The sequence below is a fragment of the Bos indicus x Bos taurus genome, chromosome 19, assembly GCF_003369695.1.
Source record: "Bos indicus x Bos taurus breed Angus x Brahman F1 hybrid chromosome 19, Bos_hybrid_MaternalHap_v2.0, whole genome shotgun sequence".
Taxonomy (NCBI): domain Eukaryota; kingdom Metazoa; phylum Chordata; class Mammalia; order Artiodactyla; family Bovidae; genus Bos; species Bos indicus x Bos taurus.
In genome coordinates, this window is record NC_040094.1 from 33175077 (window position 1) to 33193739 (window position 18663).

Here is an 18663-nt window from a genome sequence, read left to right on the forward strand (position 1 = left end):
ATAAAGAATCACCTGTAGAGCTGATGGAGAAGGCAGACTCCTGTCCCCACTCCTAGATGTTCTTCTGTTTCAGAAGGTCGGGGTGGGGCCTTGTGATTAAGCATCGCAGAGGATTCCCACGCACACGGCCCCGGAACTGCACTTTGAAAAAAACGCTGTATTAGACATGGAAAGTCTCTAGCATTATATTGTAGAAGCAATAAAATATTTATACTTTTCTCTAAATGTATATAAAGAACATCATCTTCATTTTTCAGAGTTTTGTCCAAATTTGGACTTACTGTTTCTCACCATCTTACTACTTAACCTATTGGAATTTTTAGACTTCTTTTTAAGCTGAGATATAATTGACATGTAACATTATATTAGTTTCATGTGTATAATATAAGGATTTGATATTTATATATATCACAAAATGATCACCCTACAGTTTCAGATTTGTTTTCCTTGTGAAGAGAATTTTTAAGATCTGTTCTCTTAGCAACATTTAAATAGACAACACAGTCTTATTATAGCCACTGTGTTGTACCTCAGATCCCCAGGATATATTTCTTCACTGGACTTTTGCACCTTTTGACCACCTTCACCCATTTCAGCCTTATTGAAACTTTTAGATTTCAGGACTGCAAGTCAGTCACACCTCTGATTGAAATCTTTTTCAAACCTAGAAATGTTTGGCATTTGCACAGTAAACAAAAGAGGTTGGAATAGAGATTGAGAACTACCCTAAAAGCTCTGCCTTTGATAATTGCATTTAATCAAGTATATAAAATATAATATTTAATCAAGTGGTTTGGTTGGTTGGTTGTTGTTTTTTTTTTTTTTTTTTCTTTCCCTTTCCCTTCTAGTCTTTTTTGTGTTTAAGTAAGGACAGAAAATTAAAAATAGTAAGTTAAGGGTTAGAGATGAAGATGAAGAAGAAAACGCTGGCATTAAACAAAAAAGGAAAACAAAGGTGATACATTTTTAAAACCTGAGGAATTAGAGCAATCTGTGAAGACAGGCACCCTCAGTTACTGCAAACAATGTCAGACGAGGCTCAGAAGTAAATAGTTTTGAAAGCTCAGAAATAGAAATTTTAGAAACATTTCCATCAAAATTTGACTTTAATTTTACAAACATTTGGTTATTCAAAATAGAAAATTACTCTGTTAATCTAGAAAATTAATTTGTGTGCAGCAGTTTCTTTTTCACATACGACAGAAAAATGAGGTGTGACTTACGCACTTGACCTTTGAGTAATAAGCGTCCTTTCAAGGAAAGACTGGGTAATTACGTAGACATCTTTCTAGACATTTCTCTCGCTGTTAACCCAAACGTCTAGATTTGCCTTCATGCATTACCAGTCTGCTTCACCCTCTTTTTTGCAGTTGTCTTGGCTGCAGCTGTGTACTGATATTTTCAGAAAATTTCTCCCCCTAAAGCCCAGTTGAGTCTTTGGTTGTTTGCCCGCTGTACTTACTTGTTTTCTTGATATGTGCGTGTCAAAACTTAGAGTGAATCTCCTCCTTCAAAACAGTTTTTGCCAGGGTGTTCTTTTTTTTTTAATTATCTTATTTATGAGGTTAGCAGAACAAGATGTCTACCTTGACTCACAATGTTAGGAATTAATTTAGGAATTAATTATAGTGAAAGAAGACAGAAAAACATGCTTGACTGTAGCCTGTTCATACAGATATTTGCAGGTGCTGATGGCTTCATTTTCACAATCAGTGCTTTATTAACTTAAGCCTTTTTATGAAGTTGTAAAGTTTAGTTTGTATCCTATGTTGAAACTGCTTTTAAATCAGTGAAAAGACACATGTGGTGATTAACAACTAAATAGGTAAATATGCTTTTGTTTTGTTTTTCTCTTTTTTTAATTGTTTTACATAATGTTAGTGAAAACACTGGAAGGCAGGCCCTCTCAGTGCTGTGGAGAATGTAAATTGCGACAATCTTTCTGGAGGGAAATTTTGGTAGTTTAAAATTGTTAAAAATGTATATTCTCTTCAACCAAGAAAGTCCATTTCTAGAAATGTTGTAAAGTAAATTATCAAGATATGATATGATAGCAAATACGATACCTATTAAAATCTATTGGACATGATTTCAACAAACAAAACGGACTCAGTTAAATTATGTTTTATCCCTATAATGGCATACTATGAATATCGTAAAAGTCAGCATTTCCAAGTAACACTTAATGACATGGGAAGTTTGTATTATAAAACAAATATTAGATTATTAGAGTGAACACAATACATGTATGTCTGACTGGTAGGTCCAAAAGTATTTATAGCTTTTAACCTAGTAATTTTCCTCTTGGAAATGAATATATACAAAGCAGAAGTAAACAATTAACACTTCTTTTAAAATATTGAGCAAAGATAAGGAGAATACAAATAATTCTCCCTGCAAGAGTCACCATATATTTAATGTTTTAATACAGAAAATCTTAAGGATAGTGTTAGGAGTGTGATTAGGAGTCTGATACATGTTTATCTATAGACTATGAGAGCTTTCTAAAGCAAATCACTTTAAATGAGTGAATGTAGGAAAAACTAAATAGCATTAAGGCAGACTGGAAAGGCCATGCTCTGGGTGTCCGAGGACAGGGGGATTTGAGTCCTGACGTTCCGGGCAGTGGGGCGGACTGGGGATTCTTCAGTCCGATATTGGGAAATCACCACTGTTTTCAGCTGTCAAGTGCAGTTTATGTCTAGATTCATCAGCATGTTCTCAAATAAATTACTTACATTTCTCGGGTTTTTTTCACTCCATGCAGACCTACAGTTTTGTGATTTTTATCAGAGCTCTTTAATTCCAAGCTGTTCTTGACTAACAGAGACATTCAAAACATTTCTTTAACATATTTCTGCAACCTAGCAATTTTACTACATTATTGTTTAACCGCTAAGTCATGTCCCACTCTTTTGTGACCCCATGAGCTGTCCATGGGATTTTCCAGGCAAGAATACTGGAGTGAGTTGCCATTTCCTTCTCCAGGGGATCTTCCTGACCCAGGAATGGGACCCATGGCTCCTGCCAAATCTCCTACATCATAGGCGGGTTCTTTACTCTTGAGCCACCAGGGAAGCCCTTTACTACATTAAAATAAACTAAATCACAATCCTCTAATTTCAGTTCTTTCAAGTATTTCATACGGTGATGACCATTAAAGGGACACACGTGATTAAAATTTCCTTTCAGTTCAGTTCAGTCGCTCAGTCATGTCCAACTCTTTGCCACCCTGTGGACTGCAGCGTGCCAGGCCTCCCTGTCCATCACCAACTCCTGGAATTTACTCACACTCTGTCCATTGAGTCAGTGATGCCATCCAACTGTCTCATCCTCTGTTGTCCCCTTCTCCTCCCGACTTCAATCTTTCCCAGCATTAGGGTCTTTTCAAATGAGTCAGTTCTTTGCATCAGGTGGCCAAAGTATTGGAGTTTCAGCTTCAACATCAGTCCTTCTGATGAATATTCAGGACTGATTTCCTTTAGAATGGATTGGTTGGATCTCCTTGCAGTCCAAGGGACTCTCAAGAGTCTTCTCCAGCACCACAGTTCAAAAGCATCAATTCTTCGGCACTCAACTTTCTTTATAGCCCAACTCTCACATCCATACATGACTACTAGAAAAACCATAGTTTTGACTAAACGGACCTTTGTTGGCAAAGTAATGTCTCTGCTTTTTAATATGCTGTCTAGGTTGGTCCTAACTTTTCTTCCAAGGAGTAAGCGTCTTTTAATTTCATGGCTGCAGTTACCATCTGCAGTGATTTTGGAGCCCAAGAAAATAAAGTCTCTCACTGTTTCCACTGTTTCCCCATCTGTTTCCCATGAAGTGATAGGACCAGATGCCATGATCTTCATTTTCTGAATGTTGAGTTTTAAGCCAACTTTTTCACTCTCCACTTTCACTTTCATCAAGAGGCTCTTTAATTCTTCTTCACTTTCTGCCATAAGGGTGGTGTCATCTGCATATCTGAGGTTATTGATATTTCTCCTGGTAATCTTGATTCCAGCTTGTACTTCCTCCAGCCCAGCGTTTCTCATGATGTACTCTTCATATAAGTTAAATAAGCAGGGTAACAATATACAGTCTTGATGTATTCCTTTCCCTATTTGGAACCAGTCTGTTGTTCCATGTCCAGTTCTAACTGTTGCTTCCTGACCTACATATAGGTTTCTCAAGAGGCAGGTCAGGTGGTCTTGTATTCCCATCTGTTTCAGAATTTCCCACAGTTTATTGTGATCCACACAGTCAAAGGCTTTGGCATAGTCAATAAAGCAGAAATAGATGTTTTTCTGGAATTCTCTTGCTTTTTTAATGATCCCAGTGGATGTTGGCAATTTGATCTCTGGTTCCTCTGCCTTTTCTAAAACCAACTTGAACATCAGGAAGTTCACCGTTCACGTACTCTTGAAGCCTGGCTTGGAGAATTTTGAGCACTACATTAGAAAGGAGTATATATTGGTTTATAGCTCTTGTCTAATCTTTTTTCAATGCACATACACAGGCGTTATACTATATATGGCATGTCATAATTTTATTTTTTCTCTTCATACCAAATCATGAACTTCACATGTTACTGAATATTATTTGCTTTTAAAAGGTTTTTTTTTTTTTTATCAATTTTGTATGTTACACTGTTTTACAAATAAAGCAAAATTTGCATTAACTAAGCCCACATTGTTGGATATTGGAATTGTGTCCAATAATTTATAACTGATTCCACTGCAAGTGAGCATATCTTTGTTTCTTTTTGAAAAGAATAAGATCATTTGAAATGTAGTCTCCAGATTATTGTGTTATACCCCTAATGATAACCGCCATGTTGGTGGCAAGAAATGTTACTTTAAGTTCTTATTTCTTACTTGTGAAGGGTTAGCCCAACCATTCTTAAGCAGTAGCTGGACAAGTAAACATAGACTTTTTAAAAAAAAATTTATTGGAGTATAGTGTAGATGTAAAGTATACATGCTTTACAATGTTGTGTTAATTTCTACTGTACCTCTGAGTGAATCAGCTATACACATAAATATATTTCCTCTTTTTGGATTTCCTTCCCACTTAGATCACTGCAGAATATTTGGTAGAGTTCCCTGGGCTATACAGTATGTTCTCATTAGTTACCTATTTAATATATAGTATCAATAGTGTAAATATTTAATACATAGATATCGATAGTATCAATCCCAATCTCTCAATCCAGCCCATCTCCCCCCTTCCCCCTTGGTATCCATACATTTGTTCTCTATGTCTGGGTCTCTGTTTCTGCTTTGCAAATAAATTCATTTGTTCTGATTTTCTTGATTGCACTTATAAGTGATATTATACAATATTTTAAACATAAACTTTTGCTAAAAGTTCTCAGGAATCTTGTACCCCAGTCCTGGTGGGCCATATTTTGGATGTACTGGTCCTGAGACTCAGAGTCTTTCCTCCCCCTGAACCTGACTTTCAGCAGTGATCATCTGCATTTCTGTGAATCTTACCATGCTGCCTCTTATTAAATTATAAATTAAGGATCTTAGGGTTGGATGGTATCACTGACTCAATGGACATGAGTTTGAGCAAACTCCGGGAGATGGTGAAGGACAAGGAAGCCTGGCATGCTGCCTGCAGTTCATGGGGTCACAAAGAGTCGGACACAACTTAGCATTTGATCTGGAGCCAGGGTTTCTGTCTCACAGCACCTTAGAACCTCCTCATCCCAGGGGTGTCTCATGCTCAAGCCTCCGGTGCTGGATGGCGTGTAGGACCATGATTGAGCACAGGGACTCAGCCTGCCCGCTTTCAAATCCAAGCCTTACAACCTTGGTTAATTCCTTGTCTGGGCCTCAGTTACCTCATCTTTCGAAGGAACACTGTGGTAATACTTACCTAACAGAGATAAGGTTTGGGATTTCCCTGGTGGTTCAGTGTTAAGACTTCACCTTCCAATGCAAGGGGTATGTGTTTGATTAATCAAGACTTCAAAAACAATCCATGATTTTTAAAATTGTATTTTGAAAAGAAGATGGGGAGGGTGGGGGATGGGATAAGACAATGCACAAAACACTGAGCCCAGGCATGGAAATAGTAAGCCCCCTGTGAGTGACACCACTAATGGGACGTTATTCTTGATTCGTTCAGAATAAGTCAGTGCATTGCTTTAGCCGTATCAGTGTTAAGAAGGCACTGTCCCATTGCCGTTCTGTGTTTGCTTGTCCATTACATTCATTTGGTTATGAAACCTACTATAGGTCTTCACCTGCCTCAGGTTGTGACTGGTTATTATGAGAAGCTAACATTTGAATGAACCCTCACAAGATTAGCCAGGTTCTGTCAATTATTTCTTTGATAACAAATTTAAAGAATGTTTCAAATGGAATTACCTATCTATTTTTGTAGTGTCTAAACAAGACAGTGGTTTTTTTGAAAGTAAAATAAATTACATAGTGATTACAGGCTTAGATATTTTGTTCCTCACCATCACAGCTCAAAGTGGAAACTGCAGGTGTGTTCATATGAGGCTTTCTGTTGACACCTAGAAGAATCCCTCTGTTGCCTCTAATATTTAATATTGGAAAGGGTTTCGGCTTGTAGTCCTAGCTTGCTGGTCTCAGTGTCTGTAAATTCTTGAGCATATTAGACCACGCTGTAAAAGTAAAAAATAAAAATTCTGAGAAATATGGCCTTAGCAAGCTACAGCCATGAATAAACAAATAAAGCTATGGAAAATATAATTTAAAGGAGAGTTCTTAAAAGTGAAGAAACCTTTTCTAAAAGGAGCTTCTTCTCGAAGTCTGTTTGACCTGCCATGTTTATAAAGACTTTCTCCCTCAAACTAACCTTCAAAAGCATTTGTGATGAAACTTCTACGTATGTAATGGGTTTTGGAAAACCTAAAAGATTTAATGTGGTTGGGAAAATGTAACGTAACATTTAATTTTTAAAAAATATTCCCAGACCATCTGCAAATCTTTTAAAATGTAGCCACATGTATCTGTATAGTTTATTCTCTGTGCTTATTATTTTTCTCATAATAATAATAACAAAATTTGGAAAACAGAGCAAAAACCCATAGACCCAGCATTCTGGACAAATTATAAATTATGAACTGCATTCTTAGTGTTTGAAGCATTTTTCTGTACTATTAGAGTCTTAATTATCATTTTTAATGACCGCCTGATAGTCCATAAAGTTCTTACCACATTTTAAGCATTTCTTGAGTTCTCTTCCAGTGTTTATCTGTTAGAAGCAACTGCAGACACTTAACTTTTTAAAAATATTTATTTATTATTTACTTAGTTTGGCTGCATCGGGTCCTAGTCGTGGCCTCTTTTTTTGCAGCTCTTGGGCTTAGTTACCCTGTGGCATCTGGGATCTTAGTTCTTTGAACAGGGATTGAACCAGTGTCCCCCCTGCACTGGGAGGTGGATTCTTAACCATTGGACCACTAGGAAAGTCCCCATTTAAATTTCCATCATGTAGTTTTCTCCTCTACTTCTAGATCATTTCCTTAATATGTTATTTCAGAAGTGGAGTTTATTAAAAACAAACTAAACTCGTTAAGTTTCGAGTTCCTTTACTGCCCTTCATAAGAATGTTTTTTCTTTTGTAAGTGATATTGAAATAATATATTCTTATTTTCATGTTCCTGTTTGGTTTTGTTTTAATTCAAGCATTTTATATTCTTAATAGTAATTTCATTGACATCTTATGAAACAATACAAGATTTAGATTATTCAATATTATGTAATATGTGTGACCAGTAACCTTCATCCAGCCTGTTCATTTAATTGCAGTATTACATCTGATCTCTTGGTTGCGTAGCTTTCAAAATCTTGATTTGTGATGGTAATTTTCTTAAAAAAAAATAATAAACTTCTAATAGAATTGATTTTAATTTTAAAAAATTAAAAATGTTTGTCAGTATGATAAATAAAATGATGTCTCAAATATATTTGATTATAAGAGCTATCATTTTGAAAAATATGTTAGTATACACTAGATTCTGCTTTATTTTTGTTCCTCATACATTCTTCCAGGAATTCATATGCAAATATTGTCTAGGATCTTTAACCCTAATTGTAAGTCATAGTGCTGATTTATCTGTTAAAGATCAATTGACAAAATCCCAACCCTTTCTTCCAAGAATGACTTGTCTTGTTAATTTGTATTATCCCTGTAAAGACTGCCTTTTAAAGAATGAGAAGTACGAGTCTCATTGAGGAATAAAAGTCACTGTCAACTGATAAACTAAAATAAATGCCTTAATGGTTAGGTGATTTGGGAGACTGTTTTTTATAAAGACACTTATTATCTAACGTTGATTTTTTATCATTACAGATTTAATTATAAAGGGTCTGTTTACCTTTCCATTTGTTGTGGATTTTGAGGGGGTGGCCGTGGTTGTTGTTACTTACTATTAATATTTTATCCTGGCATATAAATGTAAGGATTTCAATACCTCACAGGAGATAAGCAGTACCTGATATGGAAGATTTTTTAAAATATAGGTGAATTATGGTCCATTTGGTATTTCTAAAGTAAAATCTCTGATTGAATGTGCATTCAAAGAAGTTTTTACATGTTTCATGTGTAAATTGTGACCCTGGGTACTAGTTAGCATTTGCCTGGTGCCAGCACCTCGTCATTTGCTATTGTACTGATCGCCACATGGAGGCTTCCTTCTGCTCTTGTCCTGCATCACCAGCAGTAAAGAGGGAAGGATACACATCTCTTAGAAAACCTGCCCTCCCACGTGCCATGCCAAGTCCCTTCAGTCATATCTGACTCTTCGCAACTCTGTGGATGGTAACCCATCAGGCTCCTCTATCCATGGGATTTCCCAGGCAAGAATACTGGAGTGGGCTGCCCTGCCCTCCTCCAGGCGATCTTCCGGACCCAGGGATCAAACCCATGTCTCTTACATCTCCTGCAATGGCAGGCAGGTTCTTTACCACTAGGCCACCTAGGAAGCCCTCCCATGAGAGTGTATTTAAAAAGAAACTGGAAAGAAAGGTGGTCATTAAAATCAAAACCTTTTCTTAATAAGTGTTTCATTAAGACATTGCTCTTAGAAAACTAGATTGCCACTTCCCACAGATAGTTGTGCAAACATAGAGAAGCATGTATATTCCCGATGTTCCAAGAATTGCCTCTGAGGCAGTGATACAGACAGAAAATACATGGACATGTCATCAGTTACAGTTCTTTAAGTATTGGGATTTGATGGCCGATAAGTGGCTTCACCATTCATCTAAGCTGCATAATCATACTAATAAATTCACAGACACTAGTCAACTACTGTAATTCATGGGCATTTTTAAATGTTTGTCCACTTTCTGGGATTACGTTAGTATTTAACAGAAAGGTTAGACATATTTAAGTTCTCTATATGCTGTGTTTAATTAAGTTAAAACTTTTAAAAAGTTCTCATTGAAAAACTCAAAATGAACCTCAGAACTCTATTCTACCTTTTCTTCCTAGAAACTCTGAGTAATCTGGAATTTTTATCCACATATCTTAGAAAAGGAAGCATGTATTCCTAGTCTGCTTTTAACAGGAGGGCTGAAGGTATTCTGTGTACAGATGGAAAGCTTTTCTTCTGTGCATTGACCACTGTGTTATTTCTGGGTCTTTCTGTAAGGTGGTCAGTGCACATGTTCCGCTCTCAAAAAATGAAAACCATGTTGTATCACTAGTTTTTGTTTAGCTCCTCAGGAAAGAAGTTATATATACTTCAACTTTTGAGGGTCCTGGGAAGTTACCCAATATCCCATCCTTGTGCATGACAGGTGTCTTGCCCTACCAAAAGTATTTTCAGCCGTTTCCTGTCTTTCAGCAAAGGAACCATAGGCCCACGTCTGTGCTGAGATATATATTCTGAATATATGAGACACAGAATTGAGGCATGTCCAGTCATTAGACTGAAAGAAAAGCAGTGGGAATAGAGGAACAGAAAAGATTGTGAAAAGCTGTCTAAAGTGTTCCACTTAGTGACGACTTACACATATAACACCTGTGTTCCCATCTTAAAGCTTTGAAAATGCCCCAGTATATTTTATGTGCTATTTTATTTTTTGATACAAGTATTTTATCTCTTACTATTTTGATGTAATAGTCATTGTTTTTATTTACCATTTCAGTTTTTTTTTTTTTCTCTTTCACATAAGTTCCTAAAGAAGCACATTTTGTAATACACCTGCTTTCAACAAAGACTTTCAAAAGCTTATTTAAAAATAACTTTAGCTAATTGGCAGAAGACTATTTGAGAATGATCTGGGAAAATGGGCAGCAGAGAAATTTTATTGAAGTTGAAACGCAACTATAATTGTACCCCCATCGTAGAATCTCAGTGACAGAAGGAAACAGGGTCATTCAAGAGAGTTTCGAGTCACTTTGCTTAAGATAATATAGTAAGTAAAGTAGTTGCTTACTCACAAACATCTCCCTTTGCACCCTCTAGGATCTGAAGTTCAAAAAATAAACCGTAATCTTAGAAGAAATGTGTTAATCTTCTAACACGTTATTGAACATTTACAGAAAGCACATGTAACTATTTTTTTTAAGATATGCATTCTCTGATCGGCAGAATGAATGAGATGTATTTTTCCCCATTCCCCTGGCCTCCTCCTCTCTGCACCCCCACCCGCCTTGGGTGTCTGGAGTAATGCGAGGATTAAACCAACAGGTGCCTGGGTGCTGGCGCGGGCTGGCTCCGGGCCACATCCAGTCGGTTGAGATTCTGTGTCACTCCAGGTTTCGGCATATCACCGTGTCCTCACTGGAGAAGGGATCACCCAGTTGAAATACATACTGCAACCCCTCCGGGATTAAGTGTATTTCCTTCACTTTATAGTTCAGAATTTTACAGTTTCTTTGTTTGGAGCGTCTCAGATGGCTTAATGATTTCTCTGGCTCCCACCCCCCAACCCCGCTGGGACCAGATGTTATTACGGCAGCATCTGAGCCTTTGCAGATTGGCCAGTTTTATTGCTCAACTTGTTATACCACCTTTTCTTGTCGAGTATCATCATTCTTCTGCTGTGGATTCCTCTATAGACAAAGGTGATCTTACTTATTTCTTGCCTTTTAAAATGTTCATCTTCTATGCTCTGGGTGGCATTTAAACTCTGTATAGTATTTTAGGGGACTATTTCAGAGGTCAGAATGTTGTATTATCACCATTAATGGTTTCAGTGAACATGCCTGTTTTTTTAATAGTTGTGGAGGAATCCGCAGGAATTTATTAACTTGCTAGTCTTATGTCCTCTTAGATTAGGATGAAGTATCACTAGTTGAGGAAAGGTTAATTTTTTTTAATCTGTGAAATCTGAGTTCAAAGGTGGGCTTAAAGAAAATATTTGCGATTTAGTCTGTTCACATAAGTCTTCTTTAGTGGACATTCATGCATTTATTTGTTTCCTGTTCTCCAAAACTGGCCATCAGAATAAACTATTTTAAAAATGGTTTCTGCAAAGATAGGATTATAGTCCTTGGCAGCTGTTAGAATAGAAATTCCTTGGAGCTTACTGGGAGATTTCTGGAGGGTTCATAACCTTGCCACAGACACCTCCTGCTACTAATCATGCTGGCTAAGATGAGGGCCCCAGACTTCACGTCATCTTAGAGACCATTTCCTTTCGTTTCCAAATGCTCACCTTGTGTTCACATCAGCTGATAATGTCAGGAGATGTGCGGGGTTGGAGGAAATGAAGCACATTGAGATATGGATAGGAACAACGCAGCCAAAAGATGCAGACCGGATGTGCTGTAGGGAGAGGGCTGACGCGTGGAATGGGTGTTCTGGGAGGTGGGAGGGCATGGGGTCGCCAGCCCAGGTGGAGGGAAGGTGGAGGTTGCATGTGGGTTGAGAATGCATCCTGCCAAGTCGCTTCAGTCGTGTCCGACTCTATTCAATCCTCTGGACTGCGGCCAACGAGTCTCCTCTGTCCATGGGGAGGGTTAAGAGCGAACCAGATTAAAAACCAACTCTGTGGAGAGGAGCAGATCCAGTGGGCTAGAGAGGTCAAAGGGGGTGGTCCAGGAGTGAGTGGTCCAAGCCCCTTTGACGCTGGTGACTGTGAACTTGTAGTGAATCCTTATGGTCCTGTGGGTGGTTGTTGGGCGGACTCCACAGCTGAGGTCACACAGAACACCAGAATGAAGGGCAGACCCCTGCCCCAAGTCCTGCACTGATGACGGATGCAGCCTGGCAACAACTATGGGTCCCTGCAGAGAAACGTGGGAGACTGTGGAAGAACTGACAGCAAACTGAGGACCCAACAAGCAGTTCAGACCCTGAGAGCAGAGCCTGTCAGGGGAAGAGAAGAGAAGGTTGGGGGAGGTAAAGGGGCCGGAGCTTCTGTGAAGGGCTTTCCATGCCATGTGCGAGCGCTGGACTTGACTCCCTGGGCAGGAGGGAGCCATGGAGAGTTTTGTTCTGGGAACTAGAATAATCAAGTCTGTACCTGAAAAGATGGTGTTGACTATTGTGTTTGAAATTGATGGGGGTGGGGGGAGTGGTCAGTATTGCAGACAGGAAGTGTTGGGAGGTGTTGTAATCTAGGCCAAATGATAAAATAGTTGCCTGAATGAAAGAAGTGGCACAGAGGATGGGGAAATGGGTGTCCCTGGAAATATTTAGGATCCACTTTTCACCTTGTGGTTCTTTCTGGGGGAAACAAGGTTCACTTTGTTGGCTAAGGCTTCACTATGGGCTTTATACTGGATACGTTTGGTAATTATTGGTTAATCCAAAAAGAGTCTGTTCAAGTTTTGTATTTGTCTCATGTAGGTAAAAATTTTTATTAATTTTTCCCCCTAAGTAGAAAATACATGGCCTTTATAGACAGTTGTAAGATACAAAAAGAGTAGTCACCTCTCCATCTTCTCTGCTGCTGCTGCTGCTGCTAAGTCACTTCAGTCATGTCTGACTCTGTGCGACCCCATTGACGGCAGCCCACCAGGCTCCCCCCGTCCCTGGGATTCTCCAGGCAAGAATACTAGAGTGGGTTGCCATTTCCTTCTCCAATGCATGAAAGTGAAAAGTGAAAGTGAAGTCGCTCAGTCGTGTCCAACTCTTAGCGACCCGATGGACTGCAGCCTCCCAGGCTCCTCTGTCCATGGGATTTTCCAGGCAAGAGTACTGGAATGGGGTGCCATTGCCTTCTCCAATCCATCCTCTCTACCCAGTTGTAAATATTTCCGTGTACTTTCCTTCCATCTTTTTTCAAAAAGCAGTGTTATAAATTGAGAGCCCTCTGGTAGGAGAAAGGGTTCACCATTTCTGAAGCTCCTCAAAACCAGTGTGACTTTTTGAGTTTTCTTTTACTCACAGGATGTGGTCGTTTAGGGCTCTAATAAGTGTCATGTGACATTTTGGTGGTGAAGCCTTAACACACAGCTTAATGATGGCTTGAGTAGCAGATTTGGAGGCGAACTTTGCCCCAGTCACCATGTGTGAACACACACACCTTATTTCAGATACTTCATGGGGAAGAATCAATGGCAACAGTGAGTCCCACTTAGTTTGTTGATTCTTGGTGTGACAGTGGGACACACCAGGCTGAGTGCATATCTTAACTGCCTTGTGAGCTGCGAGCAGCAGTATGAGACCCTGCTGGATAAGGTGCCCCTCCGAGGACTTTAACTTATTTATTTAACATCCCTTTTAACTTGGTCTGAGACATTATCTTGGACCTGGGAGGCTCTGGGCCGTCTTGGAATGACAAACACTTGTTGACAGCTTTGAGAAGATGGATGGAAAAACAAACTCCGACAAGGTTCATGCATTTGTTTTTCTTTTGAGTCTTTAGAAGAACGTCGCATCACCCCCATTATTTAGCATAGAAAAAGAAAAAAGCTGCACCTCGTTATCAAAGTCAATATTTCCTGAGCCCGACTTAAGGACAGCTCTAGAATATGTCTACTTTTTGCATAACGTATACTTAATCAGAGTGAGAATAGGAAATTCATCACATGGGCCGAGTTCTATTTCTCCCCACTTTTGGTGCCTATTTCATTTTGGCTCACAAAAATTCAGAAGTATCTTACGTATGTAATTATCTGTTAGAAGGGCTAATAGGTATGTTTTCTATCAGAGCAACATCTCTTTGGGTAATAATAATTATCTGCTAATGTAAAAAGCATGGTATAATAGAAAAGTGAGGATCTCATGTTTATTGTTGTTGTTTAATCGCTCAGTCATGTCCAACTCTTTGCGACTTCACAGACGATAGCCCGCCAGCCAGGCTCTGTCCATGGGATTTCCCAAGCAAGATTACTGGAGCTGGTTGCCATCTCCTTCTCCAGGGCATCTTCCCAACCCAGAGATCAAACCCGCATCGCCTGCACTGCAGGCAGATTCTTTACCACTGAGCTAACCAGGGAAGCCCATGTTAGGCATCTAATAAATATTTATCTATTGGTATAATAGTGACTTGTATCTACATGTGGCTATGAGGAGGGAAAATATGATCCATTTACCACCCTATTAAATAAACAGATAGAACTATTGATTCCCAAACTGATTCTGAGACAAGATTAATATAAATTATTTATTACGTTTCTATTGATTAATGCTTCTCATCTTAAACTAGGACGAAAGTGGGCAAGTTATTTTATAGGTGTGACGTGTGAAAGGAAATGATTTGGGGCCATTAGCTTTGCAGTGAGTTAGAGGTAATTTCACTGCATCTGTCTGTCTACCGTCCTCCTGTTTTCTTCTGGTGATAGCGTTTGTCTTGGAGAAGGCAATCCTCGTCGTTTGAGTGGGGTACTGTGTCTTTGTGTCTCTCCACCTCTCCCTCCCTGTGGTCACATCACCCCCTCGTCCCTGGAATTCATGGCCATGGTAGTTGTGGACTTCTGTTTTGGAGCTGTCAGGAAATAAGCTTTTCTGCTGGGGTCAACTAGGAGCTTGAGCGTCTAGGGTTGCCAGGGCCGTTTTGCTTCCTGGAAGACCTCTGCATGCGGGAGCACCCAGAAGAGACTCGAGAGATGGAAAGAGCCAGAATCATGGCAGTACGTGTGGCGCCAGACTCAGAAATCCCTAAAGCAGGCACAGCCCGCTATAGGACATAAAGGCCCGCTTTTCTCTGAGCTGGTTTCAGGTGTGTTTCTGCCACTTGCGGCCCCGAGTCTGCCGCGTAGAACAGCTCCTGGGCTAGTAGAGGGCAGGATATGGGGAGCATCTGAGAGCTGGGAAAGTGGGTGGTGGGATCCGGACCCTGAGTAAGAGGGGAGGTTTTTGATGAAAGGACTTCCAAAAGGTTGATGGGTTTTTATAAGGGAAAAGAGACTAGGACAAAAACTTATTTTGGAAATGAACATAAGTAGAAAAGAAGTTGTTTTCTGAGGGAAAAGCACATATCATTCCCTCCTGGACAATGCAACTGCTCTCATGTTTGACGTCCTTACAGTCTTCCTCTGTTGGAACGTTGAAATTAAAGGGATAGACCCATATTGGGTTGGCTTAAGCTGGAGATCCCCTGGAGGAGGGCATGGCAACCCACTCCAGTATTCTTGCCTGGAGAATCAGTCCATAGTGTCACAAAGAGTTGGACATGACTGAGTGACTTAGCACGCATGCACGCAAGGCTAGAAAAGGTGGAGATGGAGCCTTGGAGGTAATGGATCCAAGGCGTCAGTGTGGGACCTCTCCTCCATTTCCATTTATCCTGCTCTGTGGCCACAGGCAGCCCAGGAGTGGGGAGGGCATACTTTTCTGGGCTTTTGGTTTGTTAAATCCCCAAGCAGAGACTGTTTGAATCAGATACCCCCTCAGTAAACCAGCTACTGTGTCCAGGTGTGGGGTGAAGCACGGGGTGACATGGCCATTTGAGACCTAATGACCTGAGCCTTCAGAGGAGGGGCCTGGGCTGAGCGGTTGTCCGCGTGCATTCCCCAAAGCAGCCAACCACTGCGGGCATTATTCAAAGCAGGGAGGATGCATGAAAAAGTCAGCGAACAGTATGTTCTAAGGGCTGGTAAGACTGCATTGGTATTTTAGTTTCAACATCAGTTGTAGGAGTTTTACTTCTTTGGCTCCAAGTAGTTGGAGCCAACTTAAACGATAATAACATTATGAAAGGATGATAAAGCACAGGGCGGGGAAATGTGAGTAGATGAAACCAGCTCTATGTTCTAAAGTGCTTAAATGTCTCACCTGAAGATACACTGCTTTATGTTCTGGGAACATGGCTTCCATAGCCAGACCAAAGCCGTGACCCTAACTGAAAAGCATTATAGAAAATGCATGAGAAGCAGCATAACGAGCTCTGATCCCATGGTGCTGGGAGGACTTGTCGATCCCTCCCTGAAAGGACCCGAAGGTCTTGGTTAGCTGCTATTTGTACCCAGATGTTGCTTGTCCTGATACATTTCAGCATCCATGAGAGACAGAAGCTGATGCCAAGTCGTGGCACCCTGGAGTTCAGTTGCTGCGTCCTAGACCTCAGTTCCCATCTCTGGATGACGGACTTGCCAGGAACATAGAAACAATAACATCTCTTTTTCATCCAGATGAAAATTTTCAGTAGAATTCCTGAACTGAGTGTGTGTTTGGGTGCGTGCGCACAGATACTCAAGAACTGCCAAGAAAGTTATTTACACAAGAGTTTCTGTGTTATATTGGATAACACCTTACCCACATTTAAATAACATGATTTGTAATTGGAATCCTCATTAGTCCTGTGAAGTCAAATTAATAGGTCATGAAGGAAAGATTATTAGAAATACAGAATGTGTTTGAATACTGAGGGAGGGAGGGAAGGTGAGCAGACGGGATGTGTGTAACTTGAACTCCTTCAGTAGGGAATATAGACTCTCACAGGCAAAGAATTTTTTAACACTTATAAATCATTTCAAAGTGTAACTCACTCTACAAATAGATTTATCTTCAGGGATGGTTTATTTACTTTGTCATTTATTGAGCGCCTATTTGTATAGCTCTCTTTGACATTAAGGATGATAAATTCGCCAGTCTTAGGAAGCCTGTCATTGAGATCATAGATAAGGTGAACATATTGAACAGTTGTGTTGTGTTGTCGTTTAGTCGCTCAGTAGTGTCCGACTCTTTGCAACCCCATGGGCTGTAGCCCGCCAGGCTCCTCTGTCCGTGGGATTCCCCCAGCAAGAATACTGGAATGGGTAGCCATTCCCTTCTCCAAGGACATCTTCCCAACCCAGGGATCAAACCCACAACTCCTGCATGGCAGGTAGATTCTTTGCCAGAGAGCCACCATTAACTACTTTTGTAAACAGTGGCCCTGTTGAAAGTAGTAGAGAAGAGGTCTGTATCAGTTAAGGTTTGATCAGGATGCGGTACTGTGAACGATACGAGGGTCTACCACAGGGGTTAGGCCTGAATGCTGTGGGCTGGTGCAACCCTGGGTGTGATGCAGGCCTTGTATCTGGTGCTGGGCCTGGGGAAGGCAGAAGAGAGCAGACCCGAGTGACCCAGAATCCGCAGGAGGATCCCAGATGTAGGAGAGCAAACTGGACCATGGTGTCCGTTTCCCACTGCTTTGATGGTGCAGGTGACCTGCAGGAGAGCGGTACGCTTGGCCATAGAGCAGCACACAGACGTGGCCCAAGGTCACGAGACATGGACGAGCTCGGGCGTGGGCTGCAGCCCAGGGAGGTCCAGCAGGAGCCAGGGCAGCTGCAGGCGCAGTGTCCCTCAGGGCCAGCAGTGCAAGCCGACAGGTCCCAGCTGTTGTGTGTAGCCACAGTCATGCCTGACCTCACGCCAGTTTTGCAGGTGTAAACATGGCTGCTCCTGCATTCCCACCTTCCAGGTGCTTCTGCAGGTGCTCCAGACTAGAGCTGGAAGGAGGGGGCATCTGGGCAGCCTCATTCCCAGTGAGCTGAATGGACACGGCACTGACCCCTCAGGGCTCGCCCTGGTCAGCCTGGTGCTCGACATACCCTTCAGTCATACTTCCAGATAAGGTGATGGCAAAATAATTGTATTAATAAACAGGATTAAATTCTCCCCCTTACAACCAACAAGTCACTGATAGACTCCTTGAAAGAGGAGGCAAAGCCCCTTTATTCATCTCTAGGGCATGTTCATTTCTCTTCCAGCTGAGTCACAGAGTCCCTTGCTTCTCTGTTGCTATAATCCTGTAGCACAAGAGTAAAGACTATTAACATATATTCAGTGGTTGGAAATGGGGGGTTTCCCTGGTGGCTCAGTGGTAAAGAATCCACGGAGACGCAGGTTCGATCCCTGGGTCGGGAAGATCCCCTGGGGAAAGGAATGGCAACCCACTCCAGTATTAATAGGCAAAACTGAGAAACAACCCCAGTATTCAGCACATGAATGGATGTACAGCTGAGTCATGGTCTCCCTCTATCCTTTGTAACTTCGATACTGAAACATGAGAGTAAATGCTGTTAACATTTATTCAGTGGTAGGAGAATGGGAGACAATTAAATGCTTGTGTACAGCCCCATCTGACTTCTTATTAATATTTCCTTCAGACCTGGCCTTTGACTCCAGCAGCCCATTTTCCGAGGTCAGCTGACTCTTGGTTGATTCACAGTCTTCAGGATGCGTGAAAGATTCTGAAATCGTGTACGGCACTAATGCTGTAAACCTGAAGCAGTGGCTTTGAAGAACACTGCTGCTGCTGCTGCTAAGTCACTTCAGTCATGTCTGACTCTGTGACCCCATAG

General features: G+C 40.8%; 1 protein-coding gene across 1 annotated transcript in view; it reads left to right on the forward strand.

The window, feature by feature from the left end:
• The window catches only part of LOC113877069 (protoheme IX farnesyltransferase, mitochondrial), a 108951-nt gene that overhangs the window by 62263 nt on the left and 28025 nt on the right, over positions 1-18663 (forward strand). The window lies entirely within an intron of this gene.